Raw genomic sequence first — 6,000 nt, forward strand, 5'->3', positions numbered from 1 at the left:
TTCCTTAGTGAAATAGAAAATATGTTCCCCTCAATGAATGCTTCCCAGCCCAGTGACCTCTGTGCCTGGTAGCCTAGCTTGGGCAGAGGCTTCCTATGGAGAAGACAGCACAACAAACGCATTGGTTCATTGTCTCAACAGATGTCTGCAAAAGTCTTGATGGGACTTTTCCCAGTGCTTCAAACTTAGATCTAGGACAAAGAGATTTCGTATTCTAAAAGAGCTACAAATAAACCAGAGATAGTACTACCTCTAGGCTTAGTAAGGGGTGACCAAACTGATTTTGCTACCCCAGCGCTCTTCACGCCCATTCTATATAAACAGATGACGAGGGAGAGAGGAGAAAATCATCAGGATAAAAATTTTTGGTATGGCAAGGATTTAGGAGTTTTCACAGAGGACACTATGGATAGTAGCCAGTCTTCAGTTGTCTTGCCACCCGGCCACCAGGTAGGCCAATCCCAGCAACACTCTTTAGTCAAGAGCTCCCCACCCCCACCAACCTTACTGTGGCCCCCAAGACACATATGAAGGAGCGAACATTCAGATGTCTGTCAGAGAAGGCATTCACAGCGTATCAGTATTAGAGAAGCAGAGAAAACCAACAGCACCCAGGTCACTGAGAAATAGTTTGGCCCTCTCTGCTCTGCCCTAAACCACTCGAGAAGCTGGAACTAGATGAGGTAAAATAGGAGGGAAGATTAGATCATAACTCCCTCCCTATAATAAATTTTAGAGCCATGAGACAAACTTGAGTTAAAGGGAAGTTTTACATTTAACTGTACAGTCAAATTACTAGAAGTGATAATAATGAAACTGAGGGATTTTCCCAAAACATCCTCAAGTGATGGAAGGCAGATGTGACATAGTCCTGATGTGAATGAGGGGAAAAGAGCATTCTTTGATGTTAGTTCCCACCCAAACAAGTTCATACTGTTTGAAAAACAGTTTACATGTATTTATTAAGCAGCAGCTATGAGTTAAACACCATTCTAGATTCAGCACTGATAAAAACAAACACAGTTCTTGCCTTCATGCAGATTGTATTGAAGTCTGGAAGCTAGCCCTAAAGAAAATAAGCAATTTAATTTCAATCATGACAATGCTACAAGTGTGAAATATGACAACTACTCCATAAAAGAGCTAGTGAGGACTGAGGGAATATAAATCAGGAAGATCTGATCTAGTTTTGAAGGTCAGAGAGAACTAACTTCCTTTTGGAATAAGAGATTGATTAGATAAGTCAGGGGAGTGTATGCGTATGGAGGAACCTTCAAGAAAGAGGAAAGGAGGATGAAGCAGAGATGTTCTGGAAGAAAAAACAAGCTGGTTACTGAAGAGATGTAAATAAAAAAGTATCTAAAGAAAGTGACTGCAACATTTTCAGATGTCAGATAGAGAGCCATCTTGAGTAGTAGCTCTTGAAAAATAAACCAGTTCTCAAAGAATCAAATGTTTCTTATAATTCTTTAATCTTACAAGAGTCAGGGTCAGAGCAATGATTAAAAAAATCTCTTTTCCCTACTATGACTGAATCTTGTTTATTTCTTAGGAAAATAGTGAGAAATTCAGCAGCAAAATTTCACTAGTAGGGAGACTCAATTAGAGTGGAGTGGATCCATTTTCTCTATCACCCTTTAGACTAGAGTTTAGCTTTCCCCATACCAAAATCAACTTTGAGCAAAGGAGAATTCCAATCACATCGGGCCAGAGTCAGGACATTTGTATTTGCAAAAGATGAGAAAGGATTGAAAGGACGGAAACTGCCTCTTGTATCAGTTGGTTGTAGGCAAGTTACCCCTAACAGGAAAGGTGGGGGAGAATTTCACTGAAAGGTTTGGGAATAACTTTAGGAATAAAAAAAAAAAAAGCCGAACATTTGCATCGAGGCAGCAAGATTTAATAGGTAAATTGTTAGGCTTCTCCATCAGGAGGAATCATCTCCAGTTGTTCTTTAGACTTGTAACACTCTAAAAATTGTTAGCGCCTTTGTTGTTTTCCATACTTGAGACTTTATAGGCAAATTCTTGTAACTGCTGATGCTCCTGGGATTTTGAGATCTACTGGACAATTTAGTAATAAACTTTATACACATTCTTGGCAGGGTTGGGTGTTCTTTTACTGAGGAAAACTGGAAAGGCATGAGTTACTCTGAAAAAGGCCAGTAACCCCTCTCCAATCCCTTGTAAGGGCTCTGGAGAGATAGATGAGGCTGGAGGAGAATAAGCCCAGCCTTTTATGAATTTCCAAATAGAGTCAAAGATAGTTATTGGGAGCATTGCACAGATCCTTGGGTCAGCACCTAAAGAGACACTGCCCCAATTCCCACACCCACCTCCTCCTACTTTGTACCAGCACCAAAGACACAGAACTGAATTCAGGAAACACTAATTCAAGAAAAGGAGAAAAAGCTTGCCATTCCTGAGATCCAGACTGAGAGAAGACCTGTGTGCCTAGAAAAGTTAGAGAAAACATGGCAGGAGATGAGACTGGTTGGGATCTCAGGGGCCATGTCATAAAGGGTACTGGGAATTTTATCCTAAGGACACTGGCAAAGCCATTGATGGGCCTTCAGCAGGGAAGGTACATGGCCAAGTTGGTGTTGTGAAACATTGCTCTCACTGATGTATGGAAACTTCCAAGGAAGTTACAGGTGTTGACAGAAGTGGTTCAATGTGAAATTTCTGCAGGATAAGGAGATGAGTTAGGAAATTATAAAATTTGAAATATCTCTTTGAAAAATTCTGGATATTAACTTGGTTGTATTTTATGAATTTTTTTCTAGATACAAAGTAATTAATGTAATGCAATATCAACGCTTTAAATGTAGATCCACGGGCTTCAGAAATGATTTTGGTAAATATACATACTAATATAAATTTTATGTGTTTATATATGATAGTAAGATAAATATAAATATATTTATATATTAAATAATTGCATATTTCTATATAAAGGAGAAAGAAAACATGTTCAAAGTGTTGTAGATAAAACTAGGGAAGAATTTGAAACAAAATCTTAAAAGCCGGTATTTTATCATGGCCACCTTTTATCATTATCTTTTTTTTTCAATTTTGAATTCTTTTATACAAATTACCAACAAAGTTGTGACCTAGGAACTGAAAATTAAATAACATCTCAGAATTTAAGACCAAGAAACAAGCTAAATCACACATATTTTGATCAAGAAACTAATATTGAAATATTACCCAAATAAAAATTACACACATGCACAATTATCACATTTTGTATTTCAGAGAAGAGAGATTAAGGATTCATGCCATAAGTTTATTTACAAACATATCTAGTATGTTGAGTTCAACAATTTGATCCATTTTTCAAAGGGACTGCACCTCTTAAAATGCTCTTCACATTTGTTTCATGGATTAACTAAAACATCCTTATTTCTTAAGCAGCTGGTGTCTTGCTATGAAGAAAGGTGCATCAAATCCAGATCCAAAATACAAAGTCATTATAGCTAGCAACCACCATTTATTTTCCACTGAAAATGGCAAATTCTTCCCTGGGCCCTCCTCATTCATAGTGGCTCCTACGGACCACTAAGTTTGTGAATCTCCGGATGCTCTGTCCCAACATGGTGCTGTTGGAAGCCCAGCAGAAGGAGCAATGACCCAAAGCTGAGGAAATGGCAGTAGCATACCAAGTCCTCCTTTTTACAGGAACTTCTGTCATTATCTTTTTTTTATTAGAATATTGCATGTCTACTGAAAAGTGCATGGTAAATTTCTACAAAGTAAACATACCTCTATAATTAGCACCCAGATCAAGAAACTTATTAACTTTTAATAAATATGAGCAATGAGGTCTGTTGTGATATTGTTCTCAGAGAAAAGAAAATGAGCACATACATTGGTAGATGCCCTCTTAATTCTCCTTGACTGCCAAGCACATGTGCAGGCAAGCATACATACACATTCACCTTTTCTCCATACATATGATTACAAAGATGTCCCCTTTTACATGATCGAACCATTCTCTGAGTTGCAAAGACTCTTAATTGCTTAGTAAATAAATACTTATGTTCCTTTTTTCTCAAATTAACAAACCCTGATATTTAGTTGGACATGTTATCCTTCATCTAAAGCCTGCATTTCCAAGGCCTTTACATATAGTTAAGTTTTAGCCATTGCTAATAAACAGAAATTGTGTGGGATTTCTGGGAGTGAATGGGTAGGTATTTTCCATTTCTTCCTTTATCCTGCTGCCTGAGACAAAAATGGATGGATGAAGCTTCAATAGACATTTTGGACCATGAGGACAAAGGCCACAAACTAAGAATGAGAGAACTACCATATCCTAGAGATATCTCAGATATCATAGAGAATCTGAGGAATCACCACACCAAACAAAATGGCCTACTTCTTGTCATGTTTTTAGTTGAGACAATAATAAACATCTATCTTGTTTAAGGCGCTCTTTTCCAGATCTCTTAAACTCATCTCTTTCCAACTGATTTACCATGTGTAGCCTCAAATGGATTTACCTACTCCCCAATAGGTACCATCTAAAAGTTATAGCCAACTCTTATACATAGAAGTCATACCATGAATACAGTCCTCTGAGTTCAGTTGTCTAAAAGATGGCTTTTATTGTTTTAGTTCCCTGTACTACAGGCCAATCACACTTGAGGATCGAAATTGTAAATAAAATATTACCAAACCGAATTCATTAACATAATAAGATATACCATAGGGTTTATCCCAGAAATGCATTTAACTTTTAAAAATCTACTTATGTAATTAATTACATTGGCTACTTAAAGGGGTTAAAGCATATGATCACTTCGATAAATGAAGAAAAATGTAAAAAAAAAAAATTATACAATTATTTTAATCAGCCTAATAGATAAGAATCCCCTTACCCTGACAGAGAATTACACACACACACACACACACGCATGCACACACACACACACGATGTTTGCAAAAATGGCAGAGTAAGGACTTCCAAAAATTCTCTTACCCATAATAACAAAGAGAAAACTGTAAAAAACAAAATCAAAATCAACTTCTCCAGAATTCTAGAAATTAACCAAAAGCTTACAGCAGCTCAGGAGTGTTTATTCAAGAAGAATGTATGAATCCCAGTAAGAACAATGAGCTCTGTGGCATTTTATCTTGCTCTAGTTCCATTCCACTTTCTCTAGCCTCTCTCTGGCCCTTAAAACCAACAGCTCTCCATCATGGTGAAAACCAACAACCTAGCAGAAACTGGAGTGACAGAAAGGGGTTGGAGCGTCTTCAAAATCTCATTTTCAGAGAACTGTCTAGCTGGTGGTTCTTTGAAAAACCCCACTTGCAAGCCTGTCTTTATTGAGTCTGACTGGAAATCATACAGTGTGAAAGCCTTTTCCTTGGGAGGTATATTCCAAAGACAATTATAGGCAATTGATTTACTTGGTAGCTTTCTGGGGTGGTGGATAACAGTTTTTTAAAATTATTTTTCTGTTGAATCAATCAAGAAGACAAGAAAGCTTCCATGAATAATTGATAAGTAGGGGTTATAAGTTGGCTGTGGCTCTGCAGGGTTCTGCCCCACAAATGTCTTTCCATTCCAGTTCCTAAGCAACAGGAGCACCTCCTTTCCCTGTTGTGCTGTTCTCTGGCAGAGGGCAGAAATACAGAGCAGAAGGGTCTTTTTCAAATACAAGTTTGTGGCATTTCCATGCTCAGAATCTTCAAGGGTAGGCTCTTTAGAAGGCCTAAAGTCTACTACTGATCCCTACATGACTTAGCTTCTGTGGATTTCTCGTGCTTAATTTCTAGCCCGGCCCCTCCCTTGCAGCAAATGCTGAACTTCCTTACTCCTTGCAGTTCCCCAAACTCACCCAGTGCCTTTGATCGAGTTTTCACACTTCCTGGAATCTCTCTCCCCTCCCCTCCTTGTTTGCCTAACAAACTCATACTTATTTGCCAAGATCAAACCAATTATTGCTTCTCCAACTCCCCAAAACCACTTCTTAGGGAAGAAACTCTCTCC

At 38.1% G+C, this 6,000-nt stretch overlaps 1 pseudogene; it reads right to left on the reverse strand.

Annotated features, from left to right (window-relative positions):
* Positions 1–3,401: 3,401 nt before the first annotated feature.
* On the reverse strand, positions 3,402–3,597 carry LOC102880968 (annotated as a pseudogene).
* Between the last annotated feature and the right edge of the window lie 2,403 nt (positions 3,598–6,000).

The sequence above is a fragment of the Pteropus alecto genome, unplaced genomic scaffold, assembly GCF_000325575.1.
Source record: "Pteropus alecto unplaced genomic scaffold, ASM32557v1 scaffold359, whole genome shotgun sequence".
Lineage (NCBI taxonomy): Eukaryota > Metazoa > Chordata > Mammalia > Chiroptera > Pteropodidae > Pteropus > Pteropus alecto.